This window comes from Schistocerca serialis, chromosome 1 (assembly GCF_023864345.2).
Source record: "Schistocerca serialis cubense isolate TAMUIC-IGC-003099 chromosome 1, iqSchSeri2.2, whole genome shotgun sequence".
NCBI lineage: Eukaryota > Metazoa > Arthropoda > Insecta > Orthoptera > Acrididae > Schistocerca > Schistocerca serialis.
In genome coordinates this window covers 956,071,276-956,091,711 of record NC_064638.1, presented here as the reverse complement: position 1 = coordinate 956,091,711, position 20,436 = coordinate 956,071,276, and the positions used below count along the sequence as shown (strand labels likewise).

Genomic DNA, 20,436 nt, shown 5'->3' with positions numbered 1-20,436 from the left:
GATTGCAATATGCTTGACGACGCCTTGTCACTGGTGATGGTATCTCTGGCTTCCAGACCACAGTCACACAGGGTAGGACTTTCTCAACGCCACAGTCTGGCCCGTTTCAGTCACGAAAATGTGTCTCACGACCCACTCAGCTTCTCTTTACTTTTATAGTTATTTCTGTGACATTCGCAGTAGCTATATCTCCGTCTGACAGGAATATCTTCAAATGCAATAAAATGTCCAACCTGAACAATATGATCAGCTACTGCGAGAACTGAATTTTAATTTCGTATCCAAATTTATGTTTCGTTCCCTTTACTGCTTGCCTCCGTACTGCTCTTGTATGGCTCTTTCTTTGAAGGCCGAACAACTGTTCCACAATGACTGACATGGTTTTGATGCGCAACGATCATGTGATACACTGCTCGGTCTTCCCATTCACGACACCCGGAACACCGCCGACAGTGCAGCTTCAGAAAGACTTTTACGCGGTTGCGATTGGTTAGCAAAACGACGTACCTGCTGTTTATCGAACGAATTATATTACACGATTTAAGATATTTTGATAAAACGGCCGGTCTGTTCTAAGAGACGTCGCCAGATATGAAAGTTACATCGTATGTGCTATAGTTAGTTCAGGCTTTACTAAATGAACATTTGGATAATGTCGATAATCCATTGGAAGGCCGCAAAATTAAAAAAATGGATGCATACGACCGTTAATCAGAGCTCGGTGTGAAGACTAGCAGTATAACGTTATGCAATAAAAAGCTTCGAAATAGGCGAAAGTACCTGACGTTTTTTATTTCGTTACCGCTCGTCCATGAGAACGTCGGATCTGTCAGTATTACCGAGGACGGTGGCACAGTGCTGAAACACTAGGCTCGTATTCGCGAGGACGGCGCTTCTACCATCAGGAAATAGGTTTTCCGTGGTTTCCCTAAGTCGCTTTCGAAAATGCTGGGATGGCTTCTCTGAAAAGGACGTAGCAGATTTTCTTCCCAAAACCGAATTTTTGCTCCGTCTGTAATGACCTCGTCGTCGACGAGATGCTAAACCCCAAACTTTCTTACTTCTAGAATCACCAACTATTTATGGAACGACAATCTGGTCTTTGGAGAAAATGGCTGTCACTGAATGGATCCCAAAGATTCATTCACAAAGTAGGTCGTTTATGTAACAGTGTTGGCTCAAATGGCTCTGAGCACTATGGGACTTTTCTGGGGTCATTAGTCCCCTAGAACTTAGAACTACTTAAATCTAACTAACCTATGGTCATCACACACATCCATGCCCGAGGCATGATTCGAACCTGCGACCGTAGCGTTCGCGCGGTTCCAGACTGTAGCGTTCCAGACTGTAGCGCCTAGAACCGCTCGGCCACCCCGGCCGGCTGAAACAGCGTTACGAGAAGACGTTTTTCAATGTAAGTAATCAGCAATCTTAGCTCATAGATTCGGAAATTTATTCAATTAACGAATGCACAAAACAAAAGAGAGTAAAATGGAAGGTGTACATCGAAAACACGCGATAAAGAAGACTAAGAAAAGAAGTAGTCAGCTACAAACCGCATGTAAAACGAGATCCCGGAAGATACAGGAAGAAATGGTTCGACCGAGATCGGAATAGGTAAGAAGCCTCATCGTTTAAATGAAGAAGAAGAAGAAGAAGAAAAAGAAGAGCAACACATTGGATTAAGAGGATAGACATAGCAAACTAAATTTAGAAAAAGATTAGCAGCCCGCCACAACTTCACACTAAATATCTACAACTGGAAGAATTGTTTGGCATAGCGGTAAATTACACTACCGGTCAAAAGTTTTCGATCACCACCGCAACTATGATTTTGTGGTTAAAACAAGAATGTAGTTTTGAATCTACACCTACGCTTACACTCTTACTCCGCAAGCCGCCGTACGGTGCGTGGCGGAGGGTACCCTGTACTCTAATAGTCATTTCCTTTCCTGTTCCATTAGACTGTTGTTTATTTACAGTGTTACATTTACAGTTACACTATGGGACTTAACTTCTAAGGTCATCAGTCCCGTAGAACTTAGAACTACTTAAACCTAACTAACCTAAGGACAACACACACATCCATGCTCGAGGTAGGATTCGAACCTGCGACCATACATTGGAATAAAGTATGTAGCTATTATCATGGGTGATGGAAAACTTTTGACCGGTAGTGTTTATACACAAACCTTCTTCGTCAAACAGTCTTTCTATTAGTGAAAACCATATCAAAATAGCTACAGTAGCAACCGAGATTAGCTTTCTCGTACACGTAGAAGAAAGCGACGGGTAAGTTCGTTACGTGTGTGGTTAAACTCAGCCTATGTATAGCTTATAGTCAATCTTCGCTGCTCTCTTGAGTTATGGGACCTCCTCTGTAGCTGACAATCTCGTGGATCCCATCATTACCACGAGACGCCACTCCACACGCTAATTATACACTGAACAGTCAACAATACACAGTTTACCTACTCATTATTATTATAAGTATAAATTATACATACAAACTGTTGTGGATTGGCAGGAGACCAACCTACTAAATGCAGAGGAAGCCAAAGGCACGCGTTTAGCTCACACAGGCCGGCGTGAGGTCTGGAACAGGACAAGGAAATTATAACTTAGAAAAACGGACGCAAATGGTGGAATACTTAACTTTAATCCAGTAATGTTGAACGAAGCTCTTGTCTGTACATTATTTACAATATCAATAGTAACTGAACATGGCGCCTTGCTAGGTCGTAGCAAATGACGTAGCTGAAGGCTATGCTAACTATCGTCTCCGCAAATGAGAGCGTATTTTGTCAGTGAACCATCGTTAGCAAAGTCGGCTGTACAACTGGGCGAGTGCTAGGAAATCTCTTTAGACCTGCCGTGTGGCGGCGCTCGGTCTGCCATCACTGATAGCGGCGACACGCGGGTCCGACGTATACTAATGGACCGCGGCCGATTTAAAGGCTGCCACCTAGCAAGTGTGGTGTCTGGCGGTGACACCACACAAACCTACCTCGAGAATAAGCCTGTCGATAAGGCCATATCAAACTTCCTTCAGTATTTGCTGAGATTAGCCTTCACATAATGACAAAAACGCGGCAGTGGACTTTAGTAACACACTGAGGTGACGAAAGTGATGGGCCAGCGATATGAACATATGCAGACGACGGTAGTATCGCGTACACAAGGGATAAAAGGGCAGCTCATTGGCGGAGCTGTCGTTCCAACTCAGGTGATTCTTGTGAATAGGTTTCCGACATGCTTATGGCCACACGATGGGAATGAACAGATTCTGAACGCAGAACGGCAGTTGGAACTAGGCACAGAGGACATTTCATTTCGGAATTCTTTAGAGAATTCAATATTCCGAGATCCACAGCGTCAAGATTTGGCCACCCAGATCGCCCCGAATGAATCATACCGAACAATGTTAGGACTTAATCGAGAGGTCAGTTCGTGCACAAAATCGTACACCGGCAAAACTTTTGCAATTATGGACGGCTATAGAAGCAGCAAACCTCACTACTTGTGTAACGGACTTCCAACAACTTGTTGATTCCATGCGACGTCGAGCTGCGCTGCGCCAGGTAAAAGAAGGTGAGACACAATATTAGGAGGTATCCTACGATTTTTGTCATCTCAGTGTATGTGTAGATCCTATTCCTGCAAGTGATTCACCGGCCGCGGTGGCCGAGCGGTTCTAGGCGCTCAGTCCGGAACCGCGCGACTGCTACGGTCGCAGTTTCGAATCCTGCCTCGGGCATGGATGTGTATGATGTCCTTAGGTTAGTTAGGTTTAAGTAGTTATAAGTTCTAGGGGACTGATGACCACAGCTAGTAACTCCCATAGTGCTCAGAGCCATTTGAACCATTTTTTTGCAAGTGATTCCTGATTCCTATAAATGTTAATAAACGTTGAGACTTACATTCCACGTGGTGCCACACAGTACTTGCGCCTTCAGTCATCTCGCTGAATGGGAACGTTGGCAAAGATTTCGAAATTGAAAACTCAGATGGGTGCTAGTAGTGGTTCTTCTCGTGCACGATACGCGAATGGAATAGCAAGAGGAACGTGGAGTAACACCGGTACCTCATGTTCTCCGGCACGCAACACGGTACCATTCGTTTTACCAGAGCAGGAAATGTTCACTCAACATGAGACCAGTCAGAAATGGATCGGACTCGCAGAGTGCAGACCTCTCTGGGAAGGCCGCAGAGGAACAAGTGGCCGAGTTGCGGAGATATATGGCGACCTCTCCATCAGTGCGACGCCACAATCAATAGTCAATGGGCTGGCCGCCGCGGCGCCACCACCTCCACTCCGCGAATTGCTCCGACATCCTTCACCGCGGGCGCTGCCTGAAAATGCGGTCGGCTGCGCACACCGAAACGCCGGTGCTCCGTCTTGGCGCCGGCAGGTAAAGTCGATCAGTAGGTCCATCGGCCCCAGGATGTTCCTCGGGGTAAAAGCAATCGATTTACGGCGGTGTATTCAAACACTGAAGAATCCAGCTCTTAGGTGGCAAATAGAGAAAAACGCGCTTTTATCGTCCCATCGGTGTGAAAGAGAACAACAGTCGCACAGATTCTATTACTGGAGTCCCTTTTTCAAGAGTTCACTTTCCGATACAGCCTTTGAGCAATGGAATTATAGACAGCTGTAGAGCGAATGCTACTGTCCTCACGGGGAACGGAGTAGTTTGAGGTGTCACGTCACTGGGATGACGTCAGAACTTGCAGTGGACGTCAGCGAGGCATTCGAGCGTAAGCTGAGAAAGACATAGGATATTAGTGCAATTGATCGCGACTACATCATGAATGAATGTACAAGGGAAGCTCCATTTCCAAAGCGGTGCAGGCACGGCGTTTGTCAAACGAGATATACATTTGAGATTTTATATAATTTTAGCCCCAACGAGTACTTTCTCAAATGCACAACTCCTTTGGACATTACCTTAGTGACTTTGTTCTGTCCGCGGTTACATGTTCACGGATTCATGCGATGTTTGAGGTGATCATAAAGTTTTTAATAAAAAGCAGAATTTTTACATAAAGTTTGTTGTTATTAGTGTCCAACACAAAAGAACAATATGTAAGATCCGCTCCACTTCACTACGTGCGCCGTTAGTGCTGCCACCTTGCCAATACTCAGCAACGTAGATACGTAGTGTTATCTGAATCCGTCAAACCGAAACCACTACGTCAAATGTTGCAAATACGAACAACCATCAGCTGTATAAGGGAAGGACGACAGTGAAAATTTGTGCCAGACTGAGATTCGCACCTGGATTTCCAGCTTTAGGCGAGTGGTTGCCTTACCATTAGGCTGTCCGAGCACGCTTCACGGCCAGACCCAAACTTCCATACGTCGTCGTTCCCGCGTAACAACCTGTAGTCGTACACCCATCATGTAATTCACGTGCAGGCGAGAACATTTTAATTGAAAGACTCTGGCCGGCCGAAGTGGCCGTGCGGTTAAAGGCGCTGCAGTCTGGAACCGCAAGACCGCTACGGTCGCAGGTTCGAATCCTGCCTCGGGCATGGATGTTTGTGATGTCCTTAGTTTAGTTAGGTTTAACTAGTTCTAAGTTCTAGGGAACTAATGACCTTAGCAGTTGAGTCCCATAGTGCTCAGAGCCATTTGAACCATTTTTTTGAACGACTCTGACCAGTATCGGTGTATAAATACGCTGAAGATTGTTCGTATTTGCAACTGCGAGTACATTTTATGTGTTTCATAACGGCTGTAACTGCCACAGTACCTGCTCCTCCGGACACTTATGCATCTCCAAAGGAACATCGCATCGTTCTTCTTAACAACACAAGCACTGCAATATCGCATAACCACTACCCGTCGCTCCAGACATTCTGCTGGTCACAGCCGTAACTGCCAGTGACTGCCGAGGCAGGCACTTTTATAATGGTGACTTATTATGTCATTCTTAGGGCATGAGTGAAGTCAGGCGTCAGAATTACACAATGTTTTCTGAATCAAACTGTCATTTACAGAGTTTCAAATAAAGCTCAAAGCTAGCTATAATCAAGATTCATTGGATGAAAATAGAATTCTGAGATCCTCGCAAGCTTTCTATTCACATGGAAATCAGGTTTATAATATCCCGATGGAACCTGGTTGCTGTGAGAATGTAAGGGCTATAAATATACAAGAACGAAAATGATTTAGGTTGGTTGGTTGTTTGGGGAATGAGACTAGACAGCGTGGTCATCGGTCTCATCGGATTAGGGAAGGATGGGGAAGGAAGTCAGCCGCGCCCTTTCAGAGGAACCATCCCGGCATTTGCCTGGAGTGATTTAGGGAAATCACGGAAAACCTAAATCAGGATGGCCGCACGCGGGATTGAACCGTCGTCCTCCCGAATGCGAGTCCAGTGTCTAACCACTGCGTCACCTCGCTCGGTCGAAAATGATTTACAAAAATGCCAAAAAAAAAAACTGAACAGAATGTTGTTGATACGGGGTGACAATTATTGAACTATATGAAATAAATTCGTCATAACTTCTGAACGGTTTGCGTTAGGACGTTCAAATTGCACATTTGGCCTTGGGTATGATGGGAATTAGCATGCACGTGATGGTTTGGTTTAGTAACGTAGCTTACTTTCATTTGGATGGAGTCGTCAGTAAGCAAAACTGGAGCATTTGGTGGGCTGAGAATCCGCATTTCGCGTTCGAGAAGTCTCTTCACCTCAACGGGTGACTATGTGGTGTGCAATGTTCAATCACGGTATAATCGGCGCGATATACCTTGATGGCACGGTGACTACCGAACAGTACGTGAACCTTTGGAAGATGATTTCATCCCCATTATCCAGGGTGACCCTGATTTCTACCAGATGTAGTTCATGCAAGACGGAGGTCGGCCCAATAGAAGTAGGAGAGTGTTTGATGTCCTGGAGAAACACTTTGGGGTCCGCATTCTGGGACTGGAGTACACAGAGACCACTGGCAGCCATTCAGATGGTCATCGACAGCATCGATGTTCCGACACTTCAGCGGATCATGAACAATTTCGCTATTCGTCTGCGTCACATCATCGCCAGTGATGGCAGGCACATCGAACATGTCATAACGTGAATCCGAATATCTGTGTTGGCTCAAATGGTTCAAATGGCTCTGAGCACTATGGGACTTAACTGCTTACGTCATCAGTCCCCTAGAACTGAGAACTACTTAAACCTAACTAACCTAAGGACATCACACACATCCATGCCCCGGGCAGAATTCGAACCTGCGACCGTAGCGGTCGCGCGGTTCCAGACTGTAGCGCCTAGAATCGCTCGGCCATTCCGGCGGCGTTTCTTGTTGAATAATATACATAAATGACCTTGTGGATGACATCGAAAGTTCACTGAGGCTTTTTGCAGATGATACTGTGGTGTATCGAGAGGTTGTAACAATGGAAAATTGTACTCAAATGCAGGAGGATCTGCAGCGAATTGACGCATGGTGCAGGGAATGGCAATTGAATCTCAATGTAGACAAGTGTAATGTGCTGCGAATACATAGAAAGATAGATCCCTTATCATTTAGCTACAAAATAGCAGGTCAGCAACTGGAAGCAGTTAAGTCCATAAATTATCTGGGAGTACGCATTAGGAGTGATTTAAAATGGAATGATCATATAAAGTTGATCGTCGGTAAAGCAGATGCCAGACTGAGATTCATTGGAAGAATCCTAAGGAAATGCAATCCGAAAACAAAGGAAGTAGGTTACAGTACGCTTGTTCGCCCACTGCTTGAATACCGATTAGCAGTGTAAGATCCATACCTGATAGGGTTGATAGAAGAGATAGAGAAGATCCAACGGAGAGCAGCGCGCTTCGTTACAGGATCATTTAGTAATCGCGAAAGCGTTACAGAGATGATAGATAAACTCCAGTGGAAGACTCTGCAGGAGAGACGCTCAGTAGCTCGGTACGGGATTTTGTTAAAGATTCGAGAACATACCTTCATCGAAGAGTCAAGCAGTATATTGCTCCCACATACGTATATCTCGCGAAGAGACCATGAGGATAAAATCAGAGAGATTAGAGCCCACACAGAAACATACCGACAATCCTTCTTTCCACGGAGTTAGCTCATGTAACACAGCCCCCCACCCCTCCCCTCACAGAATCTCTGCCACCAGTGCGAATAAGAAGTTGTTCGTACTTTCAATGAATGTTAGTAACTTGGAGATAATTTCCAAAAAGGAAGCCATGAACGGTCTAGAGATTCGTTGCAAGGTGCGGCGCAGAACGTAGTGCCTTCCACCATACCGAGAGCAAGTGAGTGGGCGACAGGTCGTAGCGGCGACCCGTGGTGTGCGTGACCTGCCGTCCGTTGATGCCTTATTGTCGCGACGAGTCGCAATTAACGGCAAGGCTGGGCTCTGTAGGTGTGACTTCAAAGCAATGGAGGTCAGAGCATACTGCTGTCTAGCACGGCGGCAGACCTCTGCACCAATGTTCCCGCTGCCAAAAAAAGGAAGAGGCACGGGCGCGCTAAAAGAACGGGAATCAAATGCGACTCAGCTGATCGATAAATGAAGGGGAGGGCAGTGTACTTGTCTGGTGTTTAAGCCGCGTAGTGTACCTCCACGGCTAACATCAGAGTCCATGTTTCCACTGCTGCAGGGAACCTTCACTGACCTATCCTTAATACGTCTTTACGGCGGGGCCGAGAACTTTTTTAGCTCTCGGTTGGCCCTCTCCACTTGGAAACAAGACAAGCAGAGAAACCTCTACCTCAACGAACGTGTCGCTATGAATAAAATAGGAACAAAAGCGAATTATGATAATTTCTGACAACACTGTCTGGTAGTTCTATTCTTCCGCAACACATTTGTACTTTCGGAATTTCCCACATTATTAATTTACTGGGAGAGATATTTATAACATAGTTATTTGCTTAATTTACGTGTAATCGACCCTCGCTTATGGACATTCGATTCGTAGTTTGATCAGCTGCAGTGTCAGCTATGGGAATTTCTTGGATGGGCTGGATGTAATGATTGCCAACGTGACTGCAAATCGCTCTGGAAAGGCCTATGAGCTCCAAATAAACTTCCTTCAGTTCTTTTTACTAGTATTTACTTTCAGTTCTCATCGTTTGATACAAATTTTCACATTTGGCTTCCTTTTTGGAAATTACCTCCAATTTAACAACTGCCATTATTTCTCATAGCTTCCCCCCCCCCCCCCCCTCTTTGAGTGCATTTCAAAATAGAACTATTTCCTTTGATCCTTGGGTAAGGACTGCAATTACTGGGGATGGATAAAAAAATGGAAAAACAAAAAACACATTACATTACTATGCCTAATACGGTATAGGAAACAAGTTGGTTTTCAAAACAGCTTCCTGTTTTCTCTGAATGGATAAATAGAAGCCCTGTATGATTTTCAAGGGGATCTTATCTCAATCTTGCTGCAAAATAGGGGCAAATTCAGCTAACGATGATGGAGGTGGACAACGATCATGCACCCTTCTCTCCGAAGCAGGCCACAAATGGCCAATAACAACGACATCTGGTGACTATGGTGGCCAGGGGAGATGCGAAAATTTACCGTTGTGCTCACAAAACCAGTTCTGGAATACGCAAGCTGTATGATGAGGACCCTTGTCGTCTTGAAGCACAGCATCACCGCTGGAGAAAACACCTTGTCCCATGGGATGGATCTAATCACATAATCCTTAGCAGTAATTCTACCTTGAAGAGTGACCATGAGGCGCGTGGTATACCACGATATGGCTCCCCAAATTTTCATCGAACTCCCGCCATGTTTCTCTCTTGGGGACGTGAACTCGGCCAGAAGAGGGAAACCACGTGAAACAAGACTCATCCAACCAAATGACATTCTTCCATTGCTCCATAGTCCAGATTTTATGGCTTCGGCACCACGCTTCTATGTTACGGGCATTTGTATCACTAACAGCTGTTTTGGAATTCCATCTCGCCCTGCATTAGCCTGCTTATGGAGCTCCCTTCGTGTTGTTTTGATTCTGACAGGCCTTCCGAATTCGACATTCACTTTGCAGTGACTTTTGCAGCAGTCGTGCTCCATCCTCTTAGTCACCGTCACAATCCTCTTCAAAGACCAACTGTCACGATTACCGAACACACACAGTTTCGTCCGCTTTGTGATTTCCGCTTTCGCTGTGTGCGGCGTAAGTCATTGATATGGTGCCGATCACCAATCACTTCGGCTACCTTTGTTACTGAAGCATCTACCATATGAGTACCAACATTTTGCGTTGTTCGAATTCACTCAGTTCTGACATAATACACTCATAACTACCCAGAACACTGTTCTTGCCACGACAGACACTTGTGACGTATTGAGGACATTGTACACGTGCCGTTCATGGTCAAATATAACAGCACCACCTGCAGGCTTGGCCAGCATCTGCATTTATCCAGAATGAGATTTTCACTCTGCAGCGGAGTGTCCGCTGATATGAAACTTCCTGGCAGATTAAAACTGTGTGCCGGACCGAGACTCGAAATAGGGACTTTTGTCTTTCGCGGGCAAGTGCCCTACCAACTGAGCTATCCAAGCACGACTCATGCCCTGTCCTCACAGCTTCACTTCTGCCAGTACCTCGTCTCCTACCTTCCAAACTTTACAGAAGTTCTCCTGCAAACCTTGCAGAGCTAGCACTCCTGAAAGAAAGAAAGCTGTGAGGAAGGGCCGTGAGTCGTGCTTGGATAGCTCAGTTGGTAGAGCACTTGCCCGCGAAAGGCAAAGGTCCCGAGTTCGAGTCTCGGTCCGGCACACGGTTTTAATATGCGAGGAAGTTTCATCTGCATTTATGTTGAAACATGAATTCCTCGTGGTGCTTGTCCAAACCGAGTACATTGTCTGTTGCCATCTTGTCGATGTGTTTTAACCTGCTATGGACTGAAGTAAGCGAACTTCTTTGTCTCTTTAACACTTGCATAATTAAAATATTTTCCTATGCATAACAGGGTTATTTTAGCAAAATCTGTCATTGTTGTTTAGTGGTTCCCATAATGGAAATGCTGCATCAGATTTTACTATTGGCATTGAGTAAGTATTGCAACATGTTTTTTTCTGAAAGGAGATTAGTTTTATTCAGGATTCCAAAACACCATATCATTCCCCACTATTCTGCCTACAAAATCCTATTTTTAAACACAATTTCAGTTCAATGTGACGGCCTTACGCCACCTTGCTGGGAGGGCCTCGGTATGCAACATGGCACCAATCTACAGGTCGAGTAGGAGCCAAAATCTTGCTGCGACTGTAACCCATGTTCGATAAAAAATTGTCTCGATCAGCCTCGTAACGCTCAAGCAATTCCGCACCGCTGGCCCTCACTGTTCTTTATGGTCTTCTGTTAGACAGCGACGAACCTAGCGGGCACACACCTTTGAGTATCCCACCTGGTGGACGAATACGTTAGCAGTACCAACAGAGACGCCCAGTTGAGCAGCGTGATGTTCGATCACGATCCGTCGATCACCTCGAATGAGAGTGTCCGCACGTTCCAACATTGTAGGAATCACAGCTGTGTGCGGCCGGCACGCAGAGATCGGGCAGGTTTGCGCGACCTTACTGTGATGAAGACAGACGTTTCGCCCAGCGACTCACCGTGCTTTTGTTCCCTGCCAGATCTCCGTAGGCATTCTGTAAGTGCCTGACAATATCTGCGATGCTCTGATTTTCCACCAAAAGAAACTCAACGCACCTGCGTGACTGACGTCATTTTGAAGGCTGCGTATAGCGCCACCACCTATTGGAATTTCATGAAACTATACTGCAGCGAGAATGTCCCACAGCAAATTCCGCATTTTTTGAACCGAAATTGGCCCGAAAAAAATGTGTTACATTACTTACTGAACACCCCCTGTATTTATTTATATTGAAGATTACATCTAAACTACGTTAAAATTGTCCTAACTGTTTCGTGTCTGCGACCGTTCCATCTGTCCCAGTATAGTCATACAGAATGTTTCGGCAGAAACACCTGCAGTTCTTAAAATTCGACGCTGCCATAATGTTGATGACGGGAGAATTTCACTGGCGGCACGAAATTTCTTATCTAAGAGTAGGGAAGAGAGCGACAGTTCGGAAAAGACGTAGTTAAAGAGCTACAGTTTTAAGCTGTGTTGTGTCAGTTACGCAGCCTGTCCAGTACGAATCGCACTGAAACCGCCACGGACGTGATGTTACGCGCTCCCTTTGCTCAGCAGAGTGGTGGTGTACCCAGCGACCAGCAGCAGGAGTGTCAGCTGCTCCGCTCCAGACGGCAGCAGTCTGCTCCATACAGACACACACGCGCTTTACGAGCAGCGGGCGGCGCCTTTCTTCGCTGGGAGGGTGCTTTTCCTCGGCAGGTGCCCAGCTGCAGTCAGCCGTCTGGCAGCCTCTGCAGTTCGCGCGCCTGGACAAAGAGGAAGGCGGCTTGGCTGCTGCGTCTCTAATGTGAGTTTTTCACCAGCCCAGACACGTAGTAGACATTAAAAGTAGAGGCTGAGATAAGCGGGAACCTAAAGCAACCTGGGTCGCACTTGTAATTTGTCGTTATCAAGTGTGCGCGCGCATGACGTTACCCACTACCAGTGGTGGCTCGTGCAAGCTTTTACCAATGTACTACAAGATTACAATTAAAAAGAAACAGAAAACAAATTCACAAATAATATATTAAAAAAACTAGTACTCACTCACGAGGAGAACACGGCAATAGCCCGACTTCCAAGAAACTTCGCTCAGTGAAGAGGGGTCAATATAAGCGAACACGTATCTCGGCTTATCCGTAGATATTAATCCGTTTCTGAGAAAACGACGGTCAAAGTTTTGGAGGTAATTTATGTGCCTTTTAATGAGAAAATATTCCAACCTAAGCTATGGCACAGTGGCCAGTATCGTGGCTTCACACTTTTGAGCCCGTGTTCGAAATCCGACTATTATTTTTATTTTTGTTTTTCATTTATCAACCCATGTCCGCAGAAGATTACTATACGAATGTTTTCCAATGTGTATTGAAATAACGTTGTCCTTACTCGTCTACTAATTCTATCTCTCGTCAATAAATCAAAAGAAAAAAGCAATAAATGAATAGAAACATTATCTGAAATAATTTTCGGTAAAATTCCTGTAGTGTATCTTGATCATAATCAATTGCAAATCCCAGTTTTTGGAAAAGTAATCAGTTACACGTAGTTTGCTGTGAGATTATCGCCAACGCTTTAAATCTTCAGTGATATTAACTATGTTTCTTTCCCGAGTGAGGTTCATAATAAGAAATGTCACTGTAGCAAACATGCCTTCACACGATGCTCGTGGTGTTCGATATTTCTCTGTTTAGATTGTTCCACGATAGGTCTCAGCCAAGGGAATGTACCAAAGAATGAAGTACAAGAACTAGGAATTGATATAATAATGAAATACAAGACTAAGAGAATTTGAATTGATTGTAACCCCCGAAAATACCATTCCCACAAATACTGTATAATAAATGCATGAGCCTTGTTGAGAAAATCAGTTGTAATTTTACAATTAATAAAACACCCTTGTATCCCATAACGTGATAAGAAAGATTCGCATGGTAACCTTCTACCGACACGGGTAGATAAACGTAAAAATAAAATGACTAAAAAACATTTATCTCATTTCGAACACGGGACGCAAAACGTGAAGCCACAAAGCTAGCCACAATGTTCCCACTTGGGCTGAGCTTCTCGCGTGCCAAAAGATATCTAAACTCCATTGAAAACTTTAACGTTCACTTTCTCAGAAAAGGTCGAGTAGCTATGGACAAGCCGTGACACCTGTTCCCTTACTTTGGCTCCACTTCCACTGAGAGAAATTTCTGGGAAATCGGATTGTGGAGCTTGCTGTCTTCTCCCCGTCAGTGCCGAAAATGGAACCCATACGTCACTGTTTTCTGCTGCAAAATTTATATATAGCTTTGGAGCTGAAATATTATTGTCAATTCAAATGGTTCAAATGGCTCTGAGCACTATGGGACTTAACATCTGAGGTCATCAGTCCCCTAGAACTTAGAACTACTTAAACCTAACTAAGAACATCACACACATCCATGCCCGAGGCAGGGTTCGAACCTGCGACCGTAGCGGTCGCGCGGTTCCGGACTGAAGCGCCTAGAATCGCTTGGCCACCGCGGCCGGCTATTGTCAGTTCTGTTGCGTAACCACCCCCTCGTAATTCACGACATATTCCTGTAAAACGGCCAAATATTTGTAACACAGAAAAATACAGATGTCAACGCTGATCCCAGAATCTGTTACAAACACGAAGAAGGGAAAAAATAGCGTACAAGAGGTTGTGTTCTTCCTTCAGTTCCGTAACTCGACGTCTCGAACCATACAACCAAGCTGAATACAAGCACTGAACAATACTATTATTTACGTTTACATCTCCTGAAGTACTGCGGATGTAACATTAATTGACATTTAATTTAAAGAAATCGTGTCAAAGGTGATTTGTTTGTGATACGAGTGCCAAAAACAATACTAGTAATATAAATGTACACGCAGGTGAAAGGTAGTGCTTTGCGATTGGTCTTCCAGTTCTGGCTTTTCATTGGTCACTTGGTTAGAGCGCAGACGTCGTGCTGGACCCATTGATGTTTCTATTCTTACCTCTGTTGACATAGTACTGCGAGGATTGTAGTACATTATGTAAATTTTACGAGGAGGGGGGAGGAAGCGAAGGAAAGGTAAGAGACTATAGATGTCACCTGCAGCAGGACTTTATGCATTAGCGGAGAAGAGTGGAAATGTGTGCTAGACTGGGATTCAAACCGGGGATCTCCTGCTTACAAGGCATTTGCATTAACCACAGCGCAACGTACACAGTGTTTATCGCCACCGCGCCGACTGTCACGGCACGGCTCTCGTCCAACCCACATTCCCTCCCAGCGCCACCTGTCTGCAGCCCCTGTCCACATCGTCCACGCCTGCCGCTTTGAGTTTCCCGCAGGAGGTCGAACGTAGTTGTCCATCCACACTGAATGTGATGGACTCATTGCCCATCGAGGCGAATCAAATAGATGTTCGTCCATACGAATGTAGCACACTTAGTGTCTGCAGCAATGACGTTCCATCAGATAAATCACTTTGTTTCCGTATTGTGACAACGATTGCACTGTTGTCCAAATCCCCCCTCCTCCACCCGACGCGTTTTATATACGAGGGTGAGTCAAATGAAAACCTTAAATTTGTAATAACAAATCGAAATTTCGCGCCGTTATCCTGTAAGGTGGTAAGTGTGCTACAAACAGCGTGCAGAATGGCCTGTAGGTGGCAGCATAGTGCAGATGCACACATACCATCGCATTATCAGTATAAAGATGGCCGTCCCACTTGCGACTCGTAACAGGGAAGAACAGCGTTCTGTTATACTGTTTTTGCGTGGTGAAGGTTTGAAACCTATTGAAATTCATCGACGAATGAAGGTTCAGTACGGTGATGCTTGTTTGTCACAGCAGCAAGTCTACGAATTGAGTAGGAAGTTCGCAAATGGTGTGACTTCAGTGGAAGATGCTCCTCGTCCAGGTCAGGCACAACGTGCTATGACTCCACGGAACATTGCAGCAGTTGAAGCCATAGTGAAGGAAAACCGCCGAGTGACACTGAATGACATTGCAGCATGTTTACAGATTAGTCAGGGGTCCGCCACGCGGAGCATGAGTGGTTGCGTGGACTACCAAAAGAATTTTTTTCTGAAGGTATTTATGCACTTTGTAAATGATGGAGGACTTGCGTTGAGCGTGGGGGAGATTATGTTGAAAAGTGATACAGCTTTGTACCACTTCTGCATCGTAAATAATATTTGAAAAAAATATTTAAGTTTTTCATTTGACTCACCCTCGTACCCTCCGCTGCTCGTGCTCTCACCTGCGGCCTGTGAGTGGTTGTCGCACGCTGGCGTCGACATAGGTGGTGGTAACATTAATGTAACTGGACTATGTATTTTGCTGTTCAAATAGCACAACGCATCTACTACTTTTAATGTCTTATTTCTTGTCTTTCTAAGCATCACCTGAATTGATTCAATTAAACTTCATTATCCTTGTTTCAGTTTTATTAATAAAAGTCTGCCAACATCTTTACAAGACACTACCCATTCCGTCAACTGATCTATTTGCCGGTTCTGGCAGAATACCAATGCCATCGGCAATTCAGAGAATTTCATGTTTACGTAGACTAGGGACACTGACTTAGCGAAACACAGTGGCCGCCTTTTTTTAGTATGTAACATGTTCAAATCATCTGATGACAACTTGGTAATAAGTCGAAAACAGTAATTATACTACTTGTGAGACCTTAATCGTTTCAAATTCAACCGTGTACTATAATTCGCTGATGACTTCACGAACAGAGAGAAGGTTTAATTTAAAAGCTGTCACATAAAACTGTTCCAAAAAACTTGCTGATACTTTTACGAAAGTGAATTTTTGCTCCTGTCGCAGTTAACCAGAATCCTGCTACAATAGTTCCATTTCTCTGTGGTCGTCTGTGTATTGTTCAATTTTTGACGTGACCGATCTGGAAATTGTTGTGTAACACGTCGACGGAACAGGTCCATACTTTGAAGCTGCCTTTTCATTCTGTGCGCTACCTTAATGTCCCATTCCATCAGGTAATCCCCACTGGAATCCCCTCGGAGGCCAGCAATGAATTTTAAATGAAGCAATTCTGCTTCAGTAATCCCTGTTTGCCGTACAAAATTCCTGCCAGATTGGGAGCTGAAAAATTAAATAAAGGAACAATGGCCGTAAGCGGCGTCGGGAGATTGCGCGGGCGCGCATTTACGTAGAAGTTCTTTTGTGGCGGAATGAATGCCGCTGATTGATCGCCGGCCAGGTATTAGTCCGTCTGGCGCGCCTCCGCGACCGCAAACAGCACGCCTCTGCCGCACCACCACCCCGTCTCCTTTCCCAAGCAGTCGCTGCCCTCCTACAATAGTCTCTACGCGTGCTGCCGGTTTCCCCAGCACAATGACGAGGACCTTCTGATCGCTGGATGTTACCAACTGATGGTAGTAGTTGTACACTGGGGTGACAGAAGGCAGATGGCATGGAAAAGGTATATGCACGTACTCAGATGGCGATAGTATCACGTGCACAGGGTGTAAAAGGGCGGGGCATTGGAGGAACTGTCTTTAATATTCAGGTGATTCATGTGAAAAGGTTTTCGACGTGATAATGGTCACACGACGAGAATTAAGAGACTTTGAACGCGAAATGGCAGTTGGAGCTAGACGTTTGGGACATTCAAATCCTTAGGGAATTCAATATTCCGAGATCCCACAATGTCCCTTACCTCTCACCACGGACAACGCAGTAGCTGATGTCCTTCACTTAACGTCAGAGATCAGCGGGGTTTGCGTAGAGTTGTCACTGCTAACAGGCAAACAATACTGCGTGAAATAACTGCAGAAATCAGTGTGGGACGTACGAAGAATGTATCCATTAGGACAGAACGGCAAAATGGGATATGGCGGCAGACGACCGATGCGAGTGCCTTTGCTAACAACAGGACATCTCTTGCAGCACCTCTCCTGCGCTCGTGATCAGATCAGTTGGATCCTAGACTACTGGAAAACCGTGGCGTGGTTCGATGAGTTCCGATGTCAGTTGGTAAGAGCTGATGGGAGGGTTTGAGTGTGACATATACCCCACTAATCCGTGGACCTAGGTTATCAATAAGGCACTATGCAAGCTCGTGGCGGCTGTATAGTGCTGTGGGCTGTGTTTACATGGAATGGACTTGGTCCTCTGGTCCAATTAAACCGATCATGGGCTGAGAATGGTTATGTTTGACTACTTGGAGAACATTTGTCGCCATTCAGGGATTTCATGTTTCCAAACAACGATGGATTTTTTGTAGATGACAATGCGTCATGTCACAGGGCCAAAATTATTCGCATTTGACTTGGGCAATATTCGGGACAATTTGGGCGATTACTTGGTCAGCCAGATCGCCCGTCATGAATCCCATACGACATTTATGGGACATTGTCGAGAGGTCAGTTCGTGCACAATAACTTTCGCAATTATGGACGGTTATAGAGGCAGGAAGGCTCAATATTTCTTCAGGGGACATCCAACGACTTGTTGAGTCCACGTCGCATCGAACTGCTGCACTACGACGGGAAAAAGGAGGTCCGACACGATATTAAGAGGTATTCCACGACTTTTGTCACCTCAGCGTATTTTCTTTATTTAATAGTTTCAAATGAATGGAGTGATAGCGCCGTCTCAGTATCACCAACAAGATAAGTGGGAGCCGTATTTAATGTTTCTTATTGTCATTTGGCCAGTTTTCTCTGAAACTATCCCACAACATTTTATGCTCCTTGCCTTGATCAGATAGGTAGTCCATATTCGATGCTGCATAATAATTACAATCAAGATTCAGTACCACCTGTCTCTTTTACTGCCTTCTTTTGACTTTGATTTTTCAGTATGGTAAAGAGACTGAGGAGTTGGGAGCCTATAAACTGGTTAGCATAGAAGTGTTCAGACTCAAAGACTCGGGGTCAGATAACGCAACCGACAGGGAACTGATTTCCCCACACCACACTCCAAACGGAGGATTGGAAAACTGTCTCCCAGAGCAAAATACACCGTTGTTCAATGAAGCCTTTTAAGGATGAAAAAGAAACTGGCAAGGTGCCGCTTTCCTGAGGCTGGTACGTGCTAGTTAGTTAATTATATGCTCTACGGATCATATTGCATGACAGATCGTAATGATGTGGATCGAGTCAAAAATGGTTCAAAGGGCTCTGAGCACTACGGAACTTAACTTCTAAGGTCATCAGTCCCCTAGAACTTAGAACTACTTAAACCTAACTAACCTAAGGACATCACACACATCCATGTCCGAGGCAGGATTCGAACCTGTGACCGTAGCTGTCGCGCGGTTCCAGACTGCAGCTCCTAGAACCGCTCGGCCACCCCGGCCGGCGGATCGAGTCATTTTACTCGTAAATTCACATCGGAAGTTAATTTGTACACATGGTTATATCCCGAAGATTTCCAAGTTTCTTTTTTTTCAAAAAGAAAAAAAGATATACAGATGTGAGTTAATAATTCGTACCCAATATCTTTTACACATCACAGTAATAGAAATTCTTCTGCGTGGTAGAAGGCGTTGTCAAGGAGAATCTTAGTTTGTCTTCAACTTTTACTTTGCTGTCTGTTAGGCATTTTATATCACTGGAGAAGTGATTAAAATTTTTTGTTGCAGCATTGCACATCCCTTTTTGTGCTAAAGACAACCATAATCTGTAATAATGAATGTGAGTTTTCCTTCTGCTATTGTAATGAAGTACATCATTGTTCCCTTTGAACTGTAGTAATTATTTACAGTGAAATGCATTACGGAATACATATGCTGTGATGCAGTATTCAGAATGCCAAACTCCTTAAACATATCTACAACATGATTGTGGGTGAGCACGATATATTATTCTTACAGCATGTTTTTGTGGAATGAAGCTTTTTTTCTCAAAAATGAGTTACCCCAGAACATTGTTCTATACGACATTTCTGAATGAAAATATGCAAAAATCTCAACTTAGTGATTTGTCTCTCCGAAAGATTTGCGATGTTTCAAAGTGCAAATGTGGCTGAATAAAGTTGTTTTAGAAGTTCCAAAATGTGGTTTTGTCAATTTAATTTCTCGTCCGTATGGACACCAAACAATTTTGAAATTTCAATTTTATTTATTATTTATTCACCCTGTAGCGCACTTATCATTGGTGTAGTAGCTCTATATGTATAGAACTCAATGCATCTTTTCTTAAAATTAGGGGCGAGACCACTCACAGAAAACCAGTCAATAACAATTTTAAAAACTTCGTTCACCATTTTTTCTGTTTCTGTATGTGTTCTTGGATTGATTACAATACTACGGTTACCTGCAGATAGAACTAATTCTGCGAACGTAGGACGGAGCCTTCGTGAACCCTATACGTGATTTCTCTCCGGTCAGAATTATGTCCCGGATTACATTGGTTGAATTACTAAGTACGACTTTCTGCATTCTTTTAGCTGATATGAAACGAACAGCCGTTTGCCTCAGGAGCTACACCACAAAATAATATTCAGTTAAAAACTTCAGAACCCAGCATTCTGACTGGTCTTACCGTTATTTTCTATAAGGAATACGCTTTGTCGTCTGTGCTTATGTGTTGGTCGTCTCGTATGCCTGTTTCAAAATTGTACCACATAGTGGAAGAGAATTTCTGCCTGCCTCCGCACCCCATGGCTCTACTGGTTAAATGTAACGTAAATCCTCAAGAGCAGCAGATTCTTTAACATCTTTACTCGAGTTTTACTGCACGGAACTCTCAATTTCTCCCACCATTGGCTGGCGAGGTTCTGTCTCTGACAGATACAGCGGAATTTCAGATCGTTGTTCTTGAAGACAGAGGCGGCTGGGAT

At 44.5% G+C, this 20,436-nt stretch overlaps 1 protein-coding gene and 1 non-coding gene across 3 annotated transcripts in view; one reads left to right on the top strand and one right to left on the bottom strand.

Moving 5' to 3' along the window:
• Positions 1–20,436, bottom strand: part of LOC126412820 (superoxide dismutase [Cu-Zn]-like) — a 349,180-nt gene that overhangs the window by 160,491 nt on the left and 168,253 nt on the right. Inside the window, exon 3 of one of the 2 annotated variants that reach the window (XM_050082665.1) lies at positions 2,537–2,595. The exons of the other annotated variant lie outside the window; for it this stretch is intronic. The gene's annotated coding sequence lies outside the window, so the exon portion shown is untranslated. The remainder of the gene's footprint in view (positions 1–2,536; positions 2,596–20,436) is intronic. 2 annotated transcript variants of the gene reach the window in all.
• Trnas-cga (transfer RNA serine (anticodon CGA)) lies at positions 10,696–10,770 on the top strand. Its single transcript has one exon. It is a non-coding gene; the product is annotated as a tRNA-Ser (tRNA).